The sequence below is a fragment of the Cervus elaphus genome, chromosome 31 (genome assembly GCF_910594005.1).
Source record: "Cervus elaphus chromosome 31, mCerEla1.1, whole genome shotgun sequence".
NCBI lineage: Eukaryota > Metazoa > Chordata > Mammalia > Artiodactyla > Cervidae > Cervus > Cervus elaphus.
In genome coordinates, this window is record NC_057845.1 from 10,027,860 (window position 1) to 10,052,673 (window position 24,814).

Here is a 24,814-nt window from a genome sequence, read left to right on the forward strand (position 1 = left end):
TCTGTGGGGCTCACTAGGTCCTGTGAAACTGCAGAGTAGGTAGGAAATATCCTAGGTGGAGAATATATACATGGGTATTTGGCACACGAAAGTCAAGTTTTACCTACTTCACAATTTTGCTTTAAGATGCTCCACTTAAGGAAAATTGGATAAAGAAACTGTCTAACAACTTCCATGATTTCAAAAATCACAGAATCAATAGTCAGTATCAGAAAGTATTCAAATTATCTGTTACTTTGTGACATTCCCTCACCTAGAAATAAAACCTTAATTTCCTGAAATAACAACAGTCATTGATTTTGCTTACTAATCTACAACTTGTAAAAGATTAAGTAAAGACAATTCATATCTGATCCTCAGGTACCTGACTCATATTCCTAAGAGCTGGAATAGCTAAGGATGTCTGGATATTTTCTGTCTCAATCTCTCTCTCTCTTCAGGTCATCTCAGGATTTTTCACATGGTTTCTTCAGTAGCAGATGTCAGTCCAGCTTCTCAAGGCATGGGCATCTCAAGTCCAGGGCATCTCAAGATTCTGACAAACATTGTTCAAAGTAATCTAGTAGAAGATTTGAGGTGTCTTCTGACCTAGGTTAAGAGGTCTAAGGCAATCACTTCTGCTGCCTTCTATTGGCCAAACAGATCACTAAAGCCAGCCCACACTGAAGAGAAGAATTAGACTCCACCTCTTAAGATAAAGGGTAGAGAAATACTTCTGGCCAACCTTTTATGGAAAAACATTTACTTCTGCTTCACTGACTATGCTAAAGCCTTTGACTGTGTGGATCACAACAAACTGGAAAAATTCTTAGAGACCTCTTTAAGAGACCACCTTACCTGCCTCCTGAGAAACTTATATGCAGGTCAAGAAGCAACAGTTAGAACGGGACATGGAACAATGAACTGTTCCAAAATTGGGAAAGGAGTGTGTCAAGGCTGTATATTGTCAGCCTGCTTATTTAACCTATATATAGTGTGTGCTTAGTCACTCGGTCATGTCTGACTCTGACCCCATGAACTGTAGCCAGTTTCTCTGTCCATGGGATTCGCCAGTCAATAATATTGAAATGGGTTGCCATTTAGTACATCATGTGAAACACTGGCCTGGATGAAGCACAATCTGGAATCAAGACTGTTGAGAGAAATATCAATAACCTCAGATATACAGATGCCTCCCTTATGGCAGAAAGTGAGGAGGAACTAAGGAGTCTTTTGATGAAAGTGAAAGAAGAGACTGAAAAATTTGGCTTAAAATTCAACATTAAAAAACTAAAATCATGGCATCCAGTCCCATCACTTCATGGCAAATAGATAGGGGAAACAAGGAAACAGTGACAAACTTTATTTCCTTGGGCTCCAAAATCACTGTGTATGGTGACTACAGCCATTAAATTAAAAGATGCTTGCTCCTTGGAAGAAAAGCTATGACAAACCTAGATAGCATATTAAAAAGCAGAGACATTACTTTGCTGGTCAAAGCTTTGGTTCTTCCAGGAGTCATCTATGGATGTGAATGTTGGGCCATAAAGAAGGCTGAACACTGAAATATTGATGCTTTTGAACTGTGGTGTTGGAGAAGACTCTTGAGAGTCTCTTAGACTGCAAGGAGAACAAAGTAGTCAATCCTAAAGGAAATCAACCCTGAATATTCATTAGAAGGACTAATGCTGAAACTGAAGCTCCAATATTTGGCCACCTAATGCAAACAGCCAACTCATTGCAGAAGACCCTGATGATGGGAAAGATTGAAGGCAGGAGGAGAAGAGGATGACAGAAGAGGATGTGAATGGATGGCATCACCGACTCAAGGGACATGAGTTTGAGCAAGCTCCGGGAGATGGTGAAAAAGAGGGAAGCCTGGTGCGCTGCACTCATGGGGTTGCAGAGTCAGACATGAGTGAGCAGCTGAACAACAGCCACCTTTCACTAGGGTGAATCACTGGAAATTTATATTTTTAAACTCTTCTCATAAAGGGGAATGGTTTACTAGTGTCAACTTCAAAGATAAGATTATTATAATACAATTACAATATATTGGATAATTTATTTATTATAAGTTATGAACAAGAAATTGACCTGGGCTGGTTTTACTAAGGGAATAGTGAGAGTTCTTTATAAGTCCTTCTCTTGAAAAGTGAGAGAATATGAGGAAACTTAACTATTACTAGTACTTGCTATAGGAAAATAATCATTTGTTGTTGTTTTGTTGCTAAGCAGTGTCTGACTCTTTGGTGACTCCATGGACTGTAGCCCACCAGGCTCCTCTGTCCAAGGGATTTCTTAGGCAAGAATACTGAAGTGGATTGTCATTTCCTTCTGCATGGAATCTTCCTAAGCCAGGGACTGAACAGGAGTCTCTTGCACTGCAGGCTCATTCTTAATCACTGAACCACCACGGTAGCCCCACATGATCATTTATTTACATGGCAAGAAATGTACACACTCACTTAGTCACTTCAAGATGACTCATAGAGCTAGGTATCCAAGATGTGAGGAGAAATATGCGACAAATTTAAAGATCCAAGAAGCTGAAGGGCTAAGTGGTGTTAATCCGGATCGTCTCCCTGATAGAATGAAGAACAAGAGGGTACAGTGTCGCTGTAATGGACAAATAGCGGTGATAAGAGAAGGACCTGGGTGGTGAGTGGTTACCTAGAGTCAGTGATGTTCTTTAGTGATGGAATGCAGTTACTCAGGACCATGTGGTTTTAAAGAGCATGGCAGAGACCGAGTTCCAAGGGAGCACGTAAAGTTTTCAGTAGTCCTGAGCCAAGGAATTGGCAGGAGTTTGGGTTGTTGTGCAACCTGGATGTCTTTGCCATGCATGTGTCAGGGCTGAAAGCTTACTGCACTAGAAAGGAAGGAATTTCCCCAACAGTAAGCAGTATTCAATGTTGAAATGTTCTACCAGCAGCCTTTAAATAGAAAAAAAAAAAAAAAGCCAACTCTTAGTTGTGATCCTGTTGGAAATTAGAATGAGAGACACTTGATTTTTGTTCTTAAATCACAATTTTAATTTACCCAAAACAAAACAAAAAAACATATTTAGGCTTTAGCATCTTGGTTTGGGAACTTTCACGTTTATTCACACAAGGTAGACAATTTCCAAATATTTATTGAAGTTAAAAACAATTGTTCTAAATTAATCTTTTTAAAAAGTTGAAGACCCAGAGGAATCGGGTAGAGAGGGAGGTGGGAGGGGGGATCGGGATGGGGAATACATGTAAATGCGTGGCTGATTCATGTCAATGTATGACAAAAACCACTACAATATTATAAAGTAATTAGCCTCCAACTAATAAAAATAAATGGAAAAAAAAAAAGTTGAAGAGCTCTATAATTCTATTCAAAAATATTAATGAGATGTATATGTTCTTTTTAATGAAGTCTGTTTCTAGGATCACTCTGTGAGAAAGGGATAATGGTTTTACTTTTATTTCTATTGAAACTAAAATCAAAGTTGTTCTATAAAAAAATGCTTTAGAAAATTGTAAAATGTATATTGGATATTAAAATACATTCTTCAAATAATCAGAAACATAGTAGATATAGAATTAGAGAACTGTTTCAGCTCCTGTGTTAAATTATTGAAATAGGTACAATGTTGAACTACCCTGAGGTCATATTTAAGCAGTTCACTAAATAAACCTTATATAAATCTTTGTTTATTCTTTCCCTGATTCTTGAAGATTAAGAAAAGAATGTGCCTCAAGTCTAGGCTTAATGTCAACACTGCAAATTAGCAGGAAGAATATATCCAAAAGGTAGAGGAAGTAAGAGCGATAAGGGTATCCAGGAAGAGAAGGATGTCAGGAAGGAAAGAGTAAAATTCGAAATGGAAACATTACAGACAACTTACTTTTTATATGTTTTACCCCATAACTAAGTGCAGATTTATTAGCTAGTCATTAACTTCTAGTGAACCTGTGAGAATGTCCTTTAGTGAATTACCCAGTTTGACTATCTAAGGTATAGTTACAGCTTTAATGAAAAAGCAAAGACGAAATTCTGCACCTAGATGTCATAAAGTCATTTCAACCTTTTGGGTTAATATACAATGACAACTTAGTGAATAAGAAATGTATTAAAAGAAAAATACATTCAAGCCTTCATGAATCCAAATTCAGTTTCTTCTGGTTTGTGGAAAGGCTCAGAGTAACTTATTTTGGCTCACTTAAATCTTTAGAAAAAAATCCTGCTTTTTGTGTACACAATTATGTTCAATCAATTATCTTCATTATTATTAATTTCCACAATGCACACTGTTTCAATGGCAACAGAAAAAAAAAATACAGTCAGAAATATTTTCAGTCCACCAACTGGTAAAATAACTCCTTAGATGATAGACAGAAAGTCCAGACAACACTTAATGCACAACATTCCCAAGCCATGGAGTATTTTAATCAGTAAAAAAGAGTATAGCCTGTGTCTTAATAATTAAACTGAAATAGACTTGAAACTAGAACCTTAGACTAAGCAAGATCTGTATCCATCTCCCTGACTCAGAGCATATACTGATCACTATTTACTGAATTGGATGAAATCTTGATAAGTTCAGCTTTATGAAAGCATCATCTCATTAAATCATAACCTGGGGGAACATTCACCTTTACAAAAATTAACTGAAGTAGCTGTGTTTGTAGAATCTTATGCTATAAGACATAGGCAAGTACAGAAAATGAACGGCTAGAAAGGAAATAGCCATCTGGAAAGACAGCTCTGGAATTTTAAACGGTGTGTTTAAGCTTCAGAATTAGCTCAAAGACAGAGATAGAGCCCCAGAAATGATGGATTTCTCAAATGTGATTCCAGTCAATCAACCCTGTTTCAGTAGGATAATCTCAACTGAATTATAAATGTCACTGTTGGGTGATTTTAATGTTTTTCTTCACAATGGAGCTCCTCCTGCCAGATACTATGGGATGAAAGAGAAGGGCCAGGGTTGTAAATATGCTTACTTTCCAAGGATCTCCCAAAGCCTGGCTAAAGAAAAATCTGTCTACCCAACTTCCTTTTTTTTTAATGGCAAACACTTTTTTTTTTACTAATTAATCCCAGCTGTACCAGATTCTTCATTTCTTATTTTAAACTTTACATCTGTGTGCTTCTTGTATGGAATATTGGGTCTTAAAATGGGAAATTCTTTGGGAGGGGTGGGTACAGTTATGATTGTTATAGACAAAAACTATGATTGTTATAGAAAAAAAAATTATGAAAACTTGAATAACAGTTCTTTCTATTCTTCCTATCCACTGCCAGTCAACTCCTTAAAGCCATTATATAGGTATTTACCTACAATAGCAAAGGAGAATGCACTTTTCAAATGCTAAGAATTTCGGTATAATTCAATTTTTTAAAAATCTCATATTTTCCTATCCCTTAGTTTTCTTTCAGAGGAAATCAATGTGCCGATCTATAAGTTTAAATGCACAAACTGCAGATTTTGCCTTCAATAGTTAAGTTTCTTCAGAATATTCCTCACATTCTCTGGTAAAGGAGAGCAGTGAAATTGTAATACATAAAACTTTGGGCTTGTCATTATACACTGTTTGAGTGACAAGGATAAAAACCCAAAAGAGGTACATAGCCCAATTAGGGTTAAATAGCAGAGATTCTACTACTTTTAGAGATACTACTTTTCCCTGGAAGCGCAGAGTACTTTTATTATAAATGAGAAAACATAGAACAGACTGGAGAGTGGGAACGTGTTGGATACCTGCTCAGTGTGTGTTTGCCTAGGTTGACATTATTCTTTTCTTGCTTTTGCAAAAACTTCATCATTTATACTTAAGTAAAAATAATGAGAAGGCTGAGTGCTGAAGAACTGATGCTTTCTAATTGTGGTTCTAGAGAAGATTCTTGAGGGTTCTGTGGACTGCAAGGAGATCAAACTACTTAACCCTAAAGGAAATCAATCCTGAATATTCATTGGAAGGAATGATGCTGAAGCTCCAATACTTTGGCGATCTGATGTGAAGAAACGACTCATTGGAAAAGTCCCTGATGCAGGGAAAGATTGAGGGCGAAAGGAGAGGGAGTGGCAGAAAATGAGATGGTTAAATAGCTTCACCAACTGAACGGACATGAATTTGAGCAAACTCCTGGAGATAGTGGAAGGCAGAGGAGTCTGGCTTACTACAGTCCATGGGGTCGCAAAGAGCTGGACATGACTTAGTGACAACAAAAGTAATGAAGATAACATAACAGTGATTCCTCTGACTTTTAAGCTGGTGCATTTTTTGTTAATTTCCAAAAAAAAAAAAAAAAGTTGAAAATGGCAATTTGGGTGAATGTTAAAACAATATGCATTCCCATAAGCTGTAATCTAATTCTTTGTAAATAGCAAAAACACATTGACCTTTTAATCAGGAAAACTTGCTAATTTGAAAACCATGGAACCCAGGCAACATTACCTTCTCCAAGATGCTTGATGTGAATGCCAATAATAAAACTCAGTCATGTTTGATATTTTGCAGATGTTCTTAGTGCAAAAATGATAGTTTTATTTTTGTAACTTTATCTTGAATGAAACCACTTTGTTGAATTCTCTTATTTGTTTTAAATAGTCTGTCTAGATTCTTTGGGCTTTTTATGTAGACAAAAATATCTTTGGCCAATTTGACAAGTTTTACAAGCCTTCAGTTCAGTTCAGTTCAGTCACTCAGTCGTGTCCGACTCTTTGTGACCCCATGCACCACAACACACCAGGACTCCCTGTCCATCACCAACTGCTGGAATTTACCCAAACTCATGTCCATTGAGTCGGTGATGCCATCCAACCATCTCATCCTCTGTCATCCCCTTCTCCATCTGCCCTCAATCTTTCCCAGCATCAGGGTCTTTTCCAATGAGTCAGCTCTTCACATCAGGTGGCCAAAGTATTGGAGTTTCAGCCTCAACATCAGTCCTTCCAATGAACACTCAGGGCTGATCCTCCTTTAGGATGGGCTGGTTGGATCTCCCTGCAGTCCAAGGGACTCTCAAGAGTCTCCTCCAACACCATAGTTCAAACAGATAACCAGCCCAGGTTGGATGCATGAGACAAGTGCACGGGCCTGTTGCATTGGGAAGACCCAGAGGGATCAGGTAGAGAGGGAGGTGGGAGGGGGGATCGGGATGGGGAACACATGTAAATCCATGGCTGATTCATGTCAATGTATGACAAAAACCACTACAATATTGTAAAGTAATTAGCCTCCAACTAATAAAAATAAATGGAAAAAAAAAAAAAAGCATCAATTCTTTGGCACTCAGCTTTCTTTACAGTCCAACTCTCACATCCATACATGACTACTGGAAGAACCATAGCCTTGACTAGATGGACCTTTACAAGCCTTAAACTTCTATTTTTCTCCCTTTGCTTCCTATATTCCACTGACCATATTATATTTTATGTTAAGGAGTGACAAGTGATTGAAGAATGCTGTTTGCTTGCTTTTTATATTATTGAATTTTGTCTATTATATATGATGTTTGTTGCAGGCCTACTGATTGGTATATTACATGGGTAAAATTGTATAGTGTTGATCAATTTTTGTATTACTGGGATAAATTTTACCTTAGGTTGATTTTTTAAAAAAATTCCATCATATTTATTTATCTAGTATTCCATTTGACATTTCATGTTTACACTTTCTGACAAATTTTACATTTAATATTTTTCTTTCCCAGTTTTGGAAACAGTTACATCATTGTTTTGAAATAAAAAGCTGGACAGAATTTATGAACTGAACAATATAAGAATAGATTATTGTTTGAGCTGTTGTAGAACTTAGGAGTAAAGCTGTATAATCCTAGGGCACCAAGGCAGGGGAATTAATTTGGTTTTTAATTATCATTTAAAATTCCTTAATTCTATTTGCTCACTCAAGCTTTCAATTTTCAAGTGCCCTTTTCTCATTTTGCAATCAGGAAATGTATTTATTTCTTCTAGGCTTACAAATATATTAGTCCACTATTCAGCACCATGTCTTTTATCATATTTTACAATTTCCGTTGTTCAGTAAAATACCTCTTCTATGCTATGTTTTTAAAATTTTGCTTATTTATTTGTTTATTTTTCCTTGGCTATGCTGAGTCTCTGTTGCTTCCTGGGCTTCTCTCTGATTGTGGCAAGCGGAGGCCAGCTTGCAGCTGTGGCTTCTCATCTTGCTGGCTTCCCTGTGGCCGAGCACAGGCTCTGTTGCATGGGCTCAATAACTGCGGTACAGACTCAGTTGCTCTGGGGCCTGTGGGGTCTTCCCGGACCACCAGGGATTGACCTGTGTTTCTTAACTTGCAGGCAGATTCTTTACCCCTGAGCCACCAGGGAAGCCTTCTGTATTTTTCTTTGCATATCCTCCTGTTTTTTTCACAATCAGTTTGCCAGAATCTATTTTATTGTATTCTTTAAATATTTTGGCTTATCCTTTCTGTCTTTGCTGTTATTTTTTTAAATTTAATTTGAACATTTAGTTCATTCTTACTACACTGACTTTCAAGTGAAAATTTGGCTACGCACAAAATTTGTATTCAATATTCTTTTCCTTCGACATGTGAAAAATATTGCTTTATTGACTGTGTATATTCTGGTTTCTTGTAAAACTTCTGTTGTCTACCTGATTCTTCTATCTTTATTGGTGATTTGTCATTTTGGGAAGCTGTATATTTTCCCTTTTATGTTCTTAAATTTCTTTATATGTCTAAGTATAGGCTTTTCCTATCTACCCACTTGGCAATCTATGATGTCTTTCAATCTGAAGTCTTCCTTTCTTTTTTTTTTTTTTTTTGAGTTTTGTTTGTTTATTCTTGGAAGAGTTTTTAATTAAAACATTTTTTTTTTTTTTTTTGGCATACTCCCTTCCTAATTTTTTTTTTTTTTTATTAGTTGGAGGCTAATTACTTCACAACATTTCAGTGGGTTTTGTCATACATTGATATGAATCAGCCATAGAGTTACACATATTCCCCATCCCGATCCCCCTCCCACCTCCCTCTCCACCCGATCCCTCTGGGTCTTCCCAGTGCACCAGGCCTGAGCACTTGTCTCATGCATCCAACCTGGGCTGGTGATCTGTTTCACCATAGATAATATACATGCTGTTCTCCTGAAACATCCCACCCTCACCTTAAATGTGGTATTATTTCCTGAAACCTTTTCTTCTTTCCGGTGACATTTCCCTTGCTCAGATATTGGCATATCTACTGCTGTCTGCAATATTGGTTATTTTTTCTCTGTATAGCTTGTCTTACTTTATGCTCTATCTTTCAGGGAGAGTTTCATTATATGATATTCCAGTGCACTAGTTTGTTTAAGCTGCTACTTATTCCATCTACTAAGTCTTTATTTAACACTTGCTTAACTCAGATCTAATATGTCAACATTTATTTTATGTCAGTCCTTGTTCTTGATTCATTATTGCTGACATTTTTCATTATCTCTTGAGAATAGTTTATATCTTATAGAAAAATTTTGGACCAACTGGTTGCAAAATTCTCCTTTTGATGTTGTATGGTATACAATTTTTTTTTCATTTATTTTTATTATTTGGAGGCTAATTGCTTTACAATATTGTAGTGGGTATTGTCATACATTGACATGAATCAGCCATGGATTTACATGTATTCCCCATCCCGATCCCCCCTCCCACCTCCCTCTCCACCCGATCCCTCTGGGTCTTCCCAGTGCACCAGGCCAGAGCACTTGTCTCATACATCCAACCTGGGCTGGTGATCTGTTTCACCCTAGATAATATACATGTTTTGATGCTGTTCTCTCGAAACATCCCACCCTCGCCTTCTCCCACAGAGTCCAAAAGTCTGTTCTGTACATTTGTGTCTCTTTTTCTGTTTTGCATATAGGGTTATCATTACCATCTTTCTAAATTCCATATATATGTGTTAGCATGCTGTAATGTTCTTTATCTTTCTGGCTTACTTCACTCTGTATAATGGGCTCCAGTTTCATCCATCTCATTAGAATGGATTCAAATGAATTCTTTTTAATGGCTGAGTAATATTCCATGGTGTATATGTACAATTTTGTATGCTTTCTTTTAGTAATCGGGAGTTGAAAAATTACTCTTCAAAGTCCAAAACTGGATCACCACTTGTATCTATAAAAGGAAAGTGTTATTGGAATACACCAACACCTATTTGTTCACGTATTATCTGTGCCTGATTTCACACACAGCAGAGTTGAGTAGGGTTCCCAGACAGTGCTAGTGGTAAGAATCTGCCTGCCAATGCAGGAGATGCAGAAGACATGGGTTCTATCCCTGTGTCAGGAAGATCCCCTGGAGGAAGGAAACTGCAACCCACTCCAGTATTCTTCCCTGGGAAATCCCACGGATAGAGGAGCCTGGCAGGCTGCAGTCCATGGGGTTGCAAGGAGTTGGACATGACAGATCACATTTGAAGAAGAAGGAGGAGGAGAAGGGTTGAGTAATTGGGACATAAACTGTATGGCCTACAAGGTCTAAAATATTTACCACTTGCTACTTTAAGGAAAGATTCTGCCAACCATCAGTCTAGTTAATTTCCCCTTCAACTCTTATTTCATATGGGGATTGGCTTCAGTTTAGTTCAGTCACTCAGTCATGTATGACTCTTTGAGACCCCATGAACTGCAGCACACCAGGCATCCTGTCCATCATCAGCTCCTGGAGATTGCTCAAACTCATGCCCATTGAATCGGTCATGCCATCCAACTATCTCATCTTCTGTCATCCCCTTCTCCTCCTGCCCTCAATCTTTCCCAGAATCAGGGTCTTTTCCAATGAGTCAGCTCTTCACATCAGGTGGCCAAAGTATTGGAGTTTCAGCTTCAACATCAGTCCTTCCAATGAACACCCAGGACTGACCTCCTTTAGGATGGACTGGTTGGATGTCCTTGCAGTCCAAGGGACTCTCAAAAGTCTTCTCCAACACCACAGCTCAAAAGCATCAATTCTTCAGTGCTCAGCTTTCTTTATGATCCAACTGTTAATATGTATTAGGGAAGGTTGAAAGCCTGGCCCTAATTTGCAACATCCTTAAGCATAAAGAGTATATGCATTTACCACCAAGCATATATTCTGGCCAAATACTTACCTTGAATTTCTTTGAAAGGAGTGTCCTGAAAGGAAGTATAATAGTTATTAATGAGATGCTACTCATGTTCCACCTCAGCCACTGGCAGTTTTTCCTGCATCTCTCTCTAAAATTGCTGTCATCCTAAGGGAACTGCCCTACCTAATTCATGGTCCCTAGTGACTGCTATCCAGTAACTGATCACTGAAGTGTTCAAACGCCTGATGATATTAAGAGAGATCTCTGCAGGGGTATTTCAACTCTAGAATTCCTTGTGACTGACATCGCTGTAGCAGTTGCAAAGCAGTTCATTTTTCTTTCTCAGCTTAGCTGTTTCCCTTGCTCTTTCCTAGTTGGTGCTCCAGAGAGTACTGCCCACATAGAGATTTAAATTCAATCAGTTTCCTGAGACTGCCCTGAGATGAGAAACTCTCCTACCTTGTTTGTTTGTTTGTTGTTTGTTTTTTAAGTGCTGGACTCAATATGTCAGCAAATTTGGAAAACTCAGCAGTGGCCACAGGACTGGAAAAGGTCAGTTTTCATTCTAATCCCAAAGAAGGGCAATGCCAATGAATATTCAAACTACCATACAATTGTTTTAATTTCACATGCTAGCAAGTTAATGGTCAGTATCCTTAAAGTTAGATTCAGTAGTCCATGAACCATTAGTTTCCAGATACAAGGTGGATTTAGAAAAGGCAGAGGAACTAGAGGTCAAATTGCCAACATTTATTGAATCATGGAGAAAGCCAGGGAGTTCCAGAGAAACACCTACTTCTGCTTCATCTTCATCGACTACACTAAAGCCTTTGACTGTGTGTATCACAACAAACTGGAAAATTCTTAAAGGTATAGGAATCTCCTTATACATTTTATATATATATATAATATTATTTGGAAAGACAGTTGCTAAAGCTGAATCTCCAAATCTCCTTACCTGGCTCCTGAGAAACCTGCATGGAGGTCAAGAAGTTACAGTGAGAACCGGACATGGACTGACTCCAAGTCGGGAAAGGATTTGCTCTATGTTGTCACCCTGTTTATTTAACTTCTATGCAGAGTATATCATGTGAAATGCTGGACTGGATGAATCACAAGCTGGAATCAAGAATGCTGGGAGAAATATCAACAACCTCAGATATTCAGGTGATATCTACATATCTGATGGCAGAAAGAAAAGAGGAACTAAAGAGCCTCTTGATGAAGGTGAAAGAGGTGGGTGAAAAAACTGGCTTGAAACTCCACAGTCATAAAACTAAGATCATGGCATCTGGTGCCATCACTTTATGGCAAATAGATGGGGGAAAAGTGGAAGCTCTGACAGACTTTATTTTCTTGGGCTCCAAAATCACTGCGGATGGTGAAATTAAAAGATGCTTGCTCCTTGGAAGAAAAGCTAGGACAAACCTAGACGTCATATTAAAAAGTAGAGACAGCACTTTGCCAACAAAGGTCAATATAGTCAAAGCTATTTTTTTTTTTTTTTCCATATCAGGCCTTCTTTGGTAGCTCAGATGGTAAAGAATCCATCCACAAAGCTGAAAACCTGAGTTTGATTCCTGGGTTGGTAAGAACCCCTGGAGAAGGGAATGGCAACCTACTCCAATATTCTTGCCTGGAGAATCCCATAGACAGAAGAGTTGGTGGGCTACAGCCGATGGGGTTTCAAAGAGTCGGACACAACTGAGTGACAAACACAATATTTTTTTTCCAGTAGTCATGTACTGATTTGAGAGTTGGACCATAAGGAAGGCTGAGGGCTGAAGAATTGAATGCTTTCCAATTATGGTGCTAGATAAGACTCTTGAGAATCCCTTGGATTGCAAGAGGATCAAATCAGTAAATCCTAAAGGAGGTCAACCCTGTATATTCTTTGGAAGGACTGCTGCTAAAGCTGAATCTCCAATACTTTGGCCACTTGATGCAAAGAGCTGACTCATTGGAAAGTCGCTGATGTTGGGGAAGATTGAAGGCAAAAGGAGAAGGGAGTGGCAGAGAATTAGATGGTTAGATAGCATCACTGACTCAATGGACGTGAATTTGTGCAAACTCTAGGAGATAGTGGAGGACAGAAGATCTTGGTGTGCTGTCCAAGGAGTCACGAAGAGTCGTATATGACTTAGCAAGTGAACAACAACAATAGCATGCTTGAGGGGATAAGAGAGAGGAGAGGACTGAGAAAAAAAATCATGGAAGGGAAGGCTCCTTACAACATTAATTTCCTATGCATCCATAAATTTTGCTCAATAACACTGGGGAGCTTGCCATCTTGTAGAGATTCGCATAATGTGAGACGGCAATTATCTTTCTAAGGCTACTTTAAGAGATAGGAATGGAAATCCAAAGCTCCTTTCTAATCTTTCCTCCAACTACTGTAATTGTGAACCTCTTTACCCTCACAGCTGATACCCACTCTTTTACTTCCAACTCCTTCACTTCCCATGCATAAAAGTCACCTTAAAATAGTTTCAGTTTCCCAGATGCTACCATACTTTTTATTTATTTTAATCCCAGGAACTCATGCTTCACTCTCACTCACAAACACAAAGTTTATTACATTTTAGGGAAGGGGGAATGCAATTCAAGTATAATGCCACATTGAAAGTATTCAGATATAAACATGTTTTCAATGAATAAGTTTGAGCTAATAATGAAGCAATCTATCTTTATTGTAACTGTTTAACCATGGAGAACTCCTAAAATCTCAATAATGCAACACTAGTCAATAATGTGAGCTCTCTATGTTCCCCAGGAATGGATGCCAGCCTCCATTAAAATATTTTGGTTTATAGCCTTCCTCTGAATGGAGGTTGAAAGTTGCAAGCTTCGCCTAGCACAGTTACCCTAGACAATGTGCTTGCCCATACTACACAATAACTATTCCCAAATTTATCCATCCTACTCTTACTTTCCACCTCAGACCCTTTGCCTTCACACTCCACCTTACAGATGGCTGTGATTTTAACCCCAGAGGAAGGAGAAACCATTTAAAATTTAAAATTTAACCATTTAAATGGATAAACCATTTAAAACCATCCTATTAAAAATTCCTTTCCCATTAGCAAATAGAATGTCAGAATATCTTGTCTCAGATCCAGACTGACAGAGGTAGTTACTATCTTACATACACTTTAAAGTCCCAAATACTGTGTTGACTCAGTCTATCTAAACCATAATCATGATCTTCACTGTTAAATCTGATTCTCTTAATTCTTCCCTAGCATATCTGCTCTTGCTATAAAACACAATAACCCATCTAACTGCTGAGGTTGGAAATCTAGGTGTTCATACAATACTCTCATGTGCATTTATCAATATACTATGACAGTTTTACTTATCAATCCCACTTAAATGTTTTCTCTATTGCCAGCATCCTAGTATAAGCAATAAAATTCTCTTACCTGTAACAATGTGGCAGCCTTTTCATTGGCCTTCCCACTGACATTTATTTCTACTCCTTCCAATATATATATTTCATATATCCTAATTGAATGAGCATCTTGACTTTTAGTTCCTATGCATGAAAGAAAGTGAAAGCATTAGTCCCTCAGTTGTGTCTGCCTCTTTGTGACCCCATGGACTGTAGCCCACCAGGCTCCTCAATCCACGGGACTCTCCTGGTAGGAATGCTGGAGTGGGTTGCAGTGCCCTTCTCTGGATTTTCTTTCAGAACCAGGGATCGAACCCAGGTCACCTGCATTACAAGCAGATTCTTTACTCTCTGAGCCACCAGGGAAGCCCATTAATAAGTTGCATATTTTATATATTTAAAAATATATGATTTAAGATTAAGACAAAGGAAGCCACTTGCCATAATCAGAAATTTTAAAGGAGGAAGAAGACCAACATTGCCATTCCTAAAAAAAGACACTTCCATTCCAGGGCAGCTGGCTGTCACACACATGCTTGACACAAGGAAAACAAAGGAAGATTGGGCTTGACCTTGGCATCTGCCCCCCTGTCTTCATTCCCCTTCCCTTGACCTTCTTTCTCTAAAAACTAATAGGACAATCAGACAGGGAAACAGGGAAACACGATCAGAGTGTGTTGGATATTTTGTTCCATTGGATTTTGTAAATGTCTGTTATGCTATGGGTCCAACTGAGCATCTGTTGTCCCCCTAGGATAGGTTGCTTTGCGAGTTATCAACCAGCCCAAGAAGTCTCTGAAGTCTCTCTGACCTCTTCTCTCTCTCAATTGCTCCCTTATTCTTTCTCCATTTGTTCTAACTCCTCTAATTCTCTCTCTCTCTCTCTCTCTCTTTCTCTTCCTTTCTCCCCCACACACTCTTAAATCAAAAGCTATCAATCCAAAGTGTTTCTTTCCCTGTTATGCTTTCCTCCCACAAAATAAAAGCAGATTTGCTTCTTGACCGTTGGATATTTCCCTTTTAAGAAAACATTTGTATTTTTCAAAATTACTTCAGCAAGTATATTTTGTAATTTAAAAAATCCTACCAGACAATTTCTGCCAGTATTGATGAGGTTATAGTAAAATGTGCACAGTCATACTCTGCTGATGGAAGAGTCATTCCAAAAGATCCTTAGGAATGGAAGTTGGAGGCACCATGTGAGATTCAAATTAACTTGTTTACCTAGGTCTCGGTCTCTGCATTCACTTTAGCTTTAGAGTTAGAAAGACCACGTGCCTATGGAACAACAGACTGGTTCCAAGTAGGAAAAGGAGTACGTCAAGGCTGTATATTGTCACCCTGCTTATTTAACTTATATGCAGAGTACAGAGAAATGCTGTGCTAGATGAAGCACAAGCTGGAATCAAGATTGCCGGGAGAAATATCAATAATCTCAAATATGGAGATGACACCACCCTTATGGCAGAAAGTGAAGAGGAACTAAAAAGCCTCTTGATGAAAGTAAAAGAGGAGAGTGAAAAAATTGGGTTAAAGCTCAACATTCAGAAAACTAAGATCATGGCATCTGGTTCCATCACCTCATGGGAAATAGATGGGGAAACAGTGGAAGCAGTGTCAGACTTTATTTTTTTGGGCTCCAAAATCACTGAAGACAGTGATTGCAGCCATGAAATTAAAAGACGCTTACTCCTTGGAAGGAAAGTTATGACCAACCTAGATAGCATATTAAAAAGCAGAGACATTACTTTGCCAACAAAGGTCCATCTGGTAAAGGCTATGGTTTTTCCAGTGGTCATGGATGGATGTGAGAGTTGGAGTGTGAAGAAAGCTGAGCGCTGAGAAATTGATGCTTTTGAACTGTGGTGTTGGAGAAGACTCTTGAGAGTCCCTTGGACTGCAAGGAGATCCAATCAGTCCATCCTAAAGCAGATCAGTCCTGAGTGTTCAATGGAAGGACTGATGCTGAAGCTGAAACTCCAATACTTTGGCCACCTGATGCTAAGAGCTGACTCATTGGAAAAGACCCTGATGCTGGGAGGGATTGGGGGCAGGAGGAGAAGGGGACGACAGAGGATGAGATGGCTGGATGGCATCACCGACTCGATGGACGTGAGTGTGAGCAAACTGCGGGATTTGATGATGGACAGGGAGGCCTGGCATGCTGCAATTCATGGGGTCGCAAAGAGTCGGACACGACTGAGCGACTGAACTGAACTGAACTGGACTGATGTAAGAAAGGGCTGCGCTGGTGGCTCAGATGGTAAAGAAACCACCTGCAATGCGGGAGACCTGGGTTTGATCCCTGGGTGGGGAAGATCCTCTGGAGGAGAGCATGACAACCCACTCTAGTATTCTTGCCTGGAGAATCCCCATGGATAGAGGAGCCAGGCAGGTTATAGTCCATGGGGTCGCCAAGAGTTGAGCATGACTGAGCGACTCAGCACACACATGTAAGAAAATGTGTTGGTGGGTACACAAATTTATTAAAAGAAAATTTATATGTTAAATAAGATGAAAGAGAATATTTTAATAAAAGCACAGTAGGAGTAGAGACTTGGGTTTATGCTTCTCAGCTTAAGGAAATGTAATAAGCTTGCTGATGCCCCTGTTAATGGACTTTAAGAGCTTAGTTTTAGGCTATATTAAAAATATACTTCCTCTGTTTGTAATACTTTGGCCCATTTTTTACATGACTCAGCTTTCCCCCAAGTGTTAATATTTAGAAATGATATTTTAGTATAATTGAAAAATAATTTCATTTTATAAGAAATGGCAAAAGTTTGGTAGCAAAAACAAAAAATGTACATACAACTCCATCACTTAGATGATATACTATAAATATTTTATAGTATTTCTATAAATACATGTGTAATATACATATAAATTATGTAAATATAACTATTAATTGGTACATGTGATTATTTTTAAATACTCCACAATTATTCTTCACCTGTGTCTTTAAATATTCTTCTAATGCATGAATTTTCATGTCTGTATACATCCTATTTTATAAATATTCCATGATTTGCTTCACCATATTTCTACTATTGAAATTAAAATTATTGGTTATAAATTAATTTACAGATAGAGAACAGATTTGTCGTTGCCAGAGGTGGGTTTGGGGGTTGCATGCAAGATGTGTGAAGGGGTTCAAAATGTACAAAATTCCAGCTATAAAATTAAATAAGTCCTGGAGATGTAATCTATAACACTGTGACTACAGTTAATACTATCCTATGCACATGAACGTCATCAAAACAGTAAACCTTAAAAGTTCTCATACAAGAAAAGAAAAAGGGGATAGATGTTAACTAGACATCCTGGTGATCATTTTGCAATAGATGCAAATATTGAATTATTAGGTTGCACATAATATGTTAATTATATCTTAGTTAAAAAAAGAAGATTATTTTTACAGTAATATTTTGTCATTATAAATGAGCTACAATACACAGTATATCCAAAAATGTTTACATTCCTTTCCGATAACACCTTTAGTATAAATTGGTAGAAATGAAAAGCTAGATAAAGTGGTGTGAATATTTTAAGACTTTTGAGATGTGCTATCAAACTATTCTCCACTATGATAATTACATATTACTTCATATTCTTATAGCATACTATATATGTGTGTATTCATACAGACATATCTTTTAACAACGTTAACAGCCCCTTGTTTTTACCTGTTTCTAAACCTGGATTAGAAGTGTGCATCTGGTTCGGACATGCCCATGCAGGCCAGGGCAGTTTCACATGGTTGCGTTGGCTCCTACCTTGACCTCTTCTCCAAAAATTCTAGAGGTCTAGTAATCCTCTGGTCATGAACTCCATGGAAGATTATTACAAAGCTCTACAACTAAAAAGCATTGAGGTTAATTAGCTTTCTTTTTTTTTTTTTTTCCTCTCTACCCATTGTGTGATGTTTTAAAGAGTTTGCTGCTTTAATTTAAAATCTCTTACAAAAGCAACAGGGCATTTGCTATTTTTTTTTTTTTTATATCTTCCAACATTCTGATCCTTTAAACTCTGTCCAACAGCTTTACACTGCACATGATTCTTGTTAGAAGCCAACCGCTAATGCTTGATGGCATTACTTTCACCACTGATTATATCAAAATAAATTGGGTGCTCTGTACAGTTACAAATGTATTAAAGCTTAAAAATGTTGGCTTATTTGTCTCTTCACATCTTTTCACTGTCATGAGTTAATCTATCTTTGGAAGTAACCCTGTGACTTATCCACATATACCTTATAAACCCCTCACAATAACTGAAGTAGTGGCTTCATTACCAAAGAGAGTAAAATTTCTAAGATTAATTTAGCCTCTTATAGTAAGGGATCTAAGCCTACACTAGTTCAATCCTTATCATTTCTCACCAGTACAATGTCAAATGCTCAAATGCCTCTTCCTTCTGCTATGTAACGTGTGTGTGAGACCCTTCACTGTTTTAAGTGGTCACATGACTTTTTCCTTTTTAATTTGTGTAAAAATTTATTTGTCATATATGTGTAAAAATGTATCTAGTTGACATTATAGAGGTTTTCTGGAAAAGTAAAGTTTAGTTTGGTAATATCTCCCCTCTAACTTCGGTTACACAAACCTGGAAAATTAACTTTGACCCAGTAAGCCTTAGTTAGTGAAGGACAGAGGAACCTGGCATGCTACAGTCCTTGGGTCAGATACAACTTAATGACTGAATAACAAAGCCTTGGTTTCTTCACTTGTAGAATAGAAATGGTGATTTAGTTACCTTTTATAATTATTATGGTAATTGATCAGATACTAAATGCATTCTGGAAACTCGAACTAGACCAATGTTTCTTTGATTTTCCACCCCAGTATAAAGAATATAGAAGAGTAGTTTATTCCCAGAAACTAGGAGGTGAAAAGCTTAGCAGCCTGTTACAAATATCTAATCTAATTAACTTTCCAAGTTAATTTTCCATCTATTCCTTACTGTTTATCTTCATAGGAATGTGATACATTCCCTGTTCCCACACCCCCGCCTCCACAACCTAAACAAAAATTGATACTCCAGGAAAGGGCACGTTATTTCAAAAGTAGAGCAATTCATGTATGCCAACCATTATTATTACTGATCTTGTACAAGATTTCTCAAGTTTTGACTTTGACCCTCTAATCTTCTGGCTGCATTCCTGTTCACACTTTATATATCAGTTAGATCCGAATGTCCACCATTCTCACCACACTTCATCCCATTTCACACTATTGTCCACAGAGTGCTCTGCAAGATCATTACTTTAGGAAAATTCCTTTCTTGGAATATTCCTAAGAAGCTCTTGAATATCTTGGATTAATATTTATATTCACAATTTCTCTTTAAAAGCTCAAATCCATTTGTAGAATAAAATACATCAATACAAGGTTTTACATCTCAGTGTAAATTAAAAATTTAACTCCTATATGAGGTTGAGAGGTTCAAGCATTTAAGAAGAAATAATCTTTAGGGAACTTAACATTTTCACCTAATGCAGTTTCTGAACCACAAAAGCAGAGGAAAAAAAAAAAAAAGGGAAACAAAAAGGAACAGATATTTACTAAAAGTGGGTACCACAAGGGAGTTACTATTGAAAGCAATCACTCTATACTTGAAACTCTGTCAAATCAAAGAAAGTGAAAGTGAAGTCGCTTCAGTGGTGTCTGACTCTTTGAGACCCCATGGACTATAACCTACCAGGCTTCTCCATCCATGGGGTTTTCCAGGCAAGAATACTGGAGTGGGCTGCCATTTCCCTCTCCAAGGGATCTTCCCCACCCAGGGATCGAACCCTGGTCTCCCACATTAAGGAGATAAATATCAGTTATCAACAAAATATACAGATAATGACTTTAAACATCAGAAGGATTAATTCATTTTATCAAGGGCTAAAGAAGATTAGGGAAAATCTCTTGAAGGGAAAATCTCTTGAATGTAATAGTTAACCTAACTATTCTACGTTTCCCTGACCTTTGATAACACTGTGCACCCTCCGGCTGCTCTTGTTTATCACCAGTATCGGGCAGCACATAAGGGGTTCCAAGAGATAAGTTGTCTACACATGAAGTTCTTCCCTGACCATCTCCTATTTCAGCTATGAGTCTATTCTTAAAACTCTGGATATTAATAAAGAGAAATATGGAAACATACTAGCAGACAAAGGAAGTATAATATCAGACAAAGGTATTTTATTCGATAGAATTTAGCACTAGTGACACTTGAATGATTTCCATTTAATTACTCAGTTGAGTTAAACCAAGCTATTAATAAACTATCCTCAGTCTTATTTTAAAGAAGATGACATTCTTAAAGGAAGTATTATAGAATATGACTAAATACATCCCACATTAAGGAGATAAATATCAGTTATCAACCAAATAACATGCTGAGAAAAAGAAGAACTATGCAGACCTTACCAAATTATAAATTGTATGTATTTGCTTTTCTGTGTCTTGCTTTCACAAACATATTGATTGTACTTGATCTGGCTTGGACCATCTTCTGGATATTCAACTAAAATTGGCTATAAAGACACAGGGAGGGAAGAATGGCATATAAATATTTGCAAGTTAATTTTAAATTACTACAAAATGTTTTTGCAAAAGGCTATTATTAAAACATTTATGAAAAAATGCTTTTTGGTGATTTTACTAAGATGACCCTTAATATTTCTTAAATAAAAATCAAAAACAAAGTCCTTGTTTCTTCCTCTCCTGCTTCCTTCACTTGCTTACTGGTTTCTCTTGGGAGAACCTGCTTATTAAGTCACTGGTTCTCAAATCCTAGGCTCAGAGTCTGCTTCTCAAAGACCTTGACCTAAGATGGCCTCAGAAATGCTTACAAGCACATTCAGCACCTTCTATATTTAAATATTAATCAATCATGTGACAACAATGTCTATAGTAGACCCAATCTGTTAGGACAAAGAAAGCTGATACAATTAAAAAATAATTATGTCCTCAACTCAATTTCTTGGTTCAAAACCTCTGTAACTACTTTTTTCCTAATGAGAGTATCTTATGTTTCACCATTTATTTATATATCTAGTTGATTTGCTATACTTTATGAGGAAAATACAGTTCACTAATTTCCTGTCTTAACTGAGCCTTGGATACCATAAATCACTGGAAAGAGCAAACACCGGATGGAAATTTGAGCACTATAGTTACTTTTATATGATCATTGTAAATTATGTTAAGATGCATATGTATTTTTCTATAAGTTCCAAATAAAGTATTTTGTACACACAAATAGATTTATATAAAATTAGTGTCTTACTTGACTTTGATGAAGCCATGTAGTGAATAGCATGGACATATTTTATTTGACAGAGCTTTTTTTTAAACTTAACTTTTATTTTGCTTTTATAACTTCAGATTTCTAAAATAGATATAACTTTATATTATAGGCAACAACCCCAAGTCACCAAAGTATTAGGTTAAGATATAAGCAATTAAGAAATATTTTGAAATGATAGACTTATAAACAGTTCTGGTCTATAGAGCATGCCTCTGTATTTTCCTGAAACACACAAGAGCTTTGAAATTCACTTGGCAAATAATTCATTTGGCAAACAGCTCTTACTTACTTTTCCCCTTCTGAACAGGATCTAACAAGGTCTAGGCGCTGAAACTCCCTAAGATCTCTAAAGTCAGCAGTGACTCTTGGAATAAGACATTTCCTTTGGTGATGACCTTATTTGAAAGGTCAAGTAGCAAATAGGAAATTCCTAGAGACTGAAATGGCATTGCCAAGAGAAGGAAGAAAATCACTTTTGAAGGACTTTTTTGTTAGAAGGTCAGATTAGGGCTTTCCATCCTGGTTTTTTCCCTCATGCCTCAGGTGCATTTTCTCCAGATCAATTTAAAAAAGAGTGACAATAGTTGGTATGCAATGAAAAGAACCTGAAATAGATTTTTTAATTGATCATAGCGTAATTTATATATATGACATCAAATATGCCTTTGTTTTAAAACGTAACTCTATTTGATATTATGCAAAGAAGATTTCCCCTACATTCTATTTTAAAAAATTCTTATCTGCTTAAAACGAGAAGCATCAGTTTTATTTTACCTAAAACTGTGTTCAGCTGTTGTTTAGCTGCTAAGTTGTGTCCAACTCTTTGCAACCCCGTGGACTGTAGCCCGCCAGGCTCCTCTGTCCATGGGATTTTCCAGGCAAGAGTACTGGAGTGGGTTGCCGTTTCCATCTGCAAGGGATCTTCCCGACCCAGGGATCAAACCAGCATCTCCTGCATTGGCAGACAGATTCTTTACTGCTGAGCCAGCAGGGACTTCCCTAACACACAGAGAATGTACTAAAAAGAAAAAAAAAAAAGCCAGAATAATAAATATACAACTTTGAAGCCTCTTTCCTTGTCCTGGGTTTCCTGTAGATGCACCACTGAGTATATGACACTTTGACGGGCTGACATTCATTATAAATAGACCACCACTGGCATGCAAGATAAGACCTATCCTATGTATCTTCCCTGATAAACAGCTGCTAAGTTATTTTTGGCAAGAGTTTATTAAAGTAAGATATGTAGTTTCCTAAAGAAAACAAAAATTTTAAGAGTTTGTTCCTATCTCAAGAATCAGGAATCCCCCAAAACAGTATCTTCTATATATTTACTTCCCCAAAAGTATAATCAGTGGGATGAAGAATTAAACTTTTAAAAATATTTTATTTTCATATGATTTCTTATATTATACAATTAAAATATTTTTAAACAAACATTTACTATCATATCTTGGTGGGAAAAATATAACCCAAATTAAAGACATTTCAACAATATATTTTCAAAAGTATTGTATGGTTGTCTATGAATGCAGTTGTGTACAAAATGAGGGATATACCTCAGGCCTAAATTCTGTACTTTCAACAATTCAGACATCTCTCAGTAAGTGTAGAACAGGTGCTTGATGAAATTGGGGAAAAGAAAGACTTTGGGAAGCTGTGACCATCATTAAATCTCTTTCTCAGATCTCACCATTTGGGAGCAAGCTGGAGAAAAAGGCACCTTTTTCATTAGCTGTTACTATGTGCTAAATAGTTAACATGCATTATGTAATTTAATAGTTTCAATCAGCCTGTGAAGTATATGTTACAGGAAGTCCTATATTGCAGATGAGAAGATTTCAACTTGGAGCTGTTAAATCACTTCCCCGAGGTCGACCATCACATTCTAACAGACTGAAATCATATAAGATGTGTGAGTTTGGTGTGGTGCTGAGTGGAGCTGAACCAGTTTGTGTGTGTGACCCATCACATTTGTGTCCTCTGGTTTTTACACATGAAAGGGAGAGAACAAGACAGGGTTCTTCCCGATCCAATTCAGAGAGCAACACAGCGGAAAAGACGAGCATGTGTCTGGATTCATTTCAGAGGGACCCGGAGGATGACAGTTTGATCATCCAAGAAACTTAACCAGTGTAGCTAGAGAGACAGCTTCTCAGTGGGTTGAAGGTTCCAATGGTAGAACTTCAAGTAGCAAGCTAAAGAAAAACCTTCTTGAATTATTTCATTTTTGCTAAGTCTTCTCCTACATTGGTAGATTGAAAATACATATAGAAGGTAATAGTGATGAATAGACTATTTTTTGTTGAAGTCTATATGATGGTCATTTCTCCCTTCATGAAGAGAGGGAAGCAGATGACCTAAATATAACATTAGCATGATGCCTGGAATATGCTAAGCACTCAGGACATGTTAGCACTTTTCCCCCTTTTGCTTTCTCTTCTGTGAAGCAGAAATGCTAACTCAGATACTGGTGGGTCATGGGACTGCTTCTTTCCAGTATTATGGGTTTTGGGAAAGCTTAAGCATATGAGTATTACTTGCATGCTAATCAAAATGGTAACTTAATTTAGAGTTCAGTATCAAGGGATTTTAGTATTGAGTTTAAAGCTGAGTTACATTTCATTTTAGGCATTTTCTGGGGCATCATGTGCCATTCTAACTTCCCACAAAGCCAGGTGTCTTTACTGTAAAGAGCACAGTTGTGTTTATTTTATTTGGTGCACACGTGTTCTATGCACATGTCAAAAAAACAGAGCAACAACTGAGAGCAGATCTGCATCTGGTGATGATCCACTCACTTCCCCCTGGGGAAAGCAAGATGTGCAGGTATTTCACAATATCAGCTCTTCAGACTCTTTCCCCACTATGATATCCACATTGAAAAAGAGCTTTCTAATCTATCTTCAGGGATATTTTTCAAAGTGACATTTCTTCAAATTGACTCATTCAGAAGGGGAAAGTGGCATTCCACTTGTTGTGAGTATTGATAAAGACAGTGGTATGTATAGAATTATGTACAGTAAATGATAAAAAAAAAAAAAAAAAAGGAAGCAGCAACACCATGCCATGAAAAGTCTGCCTGAAATTGAC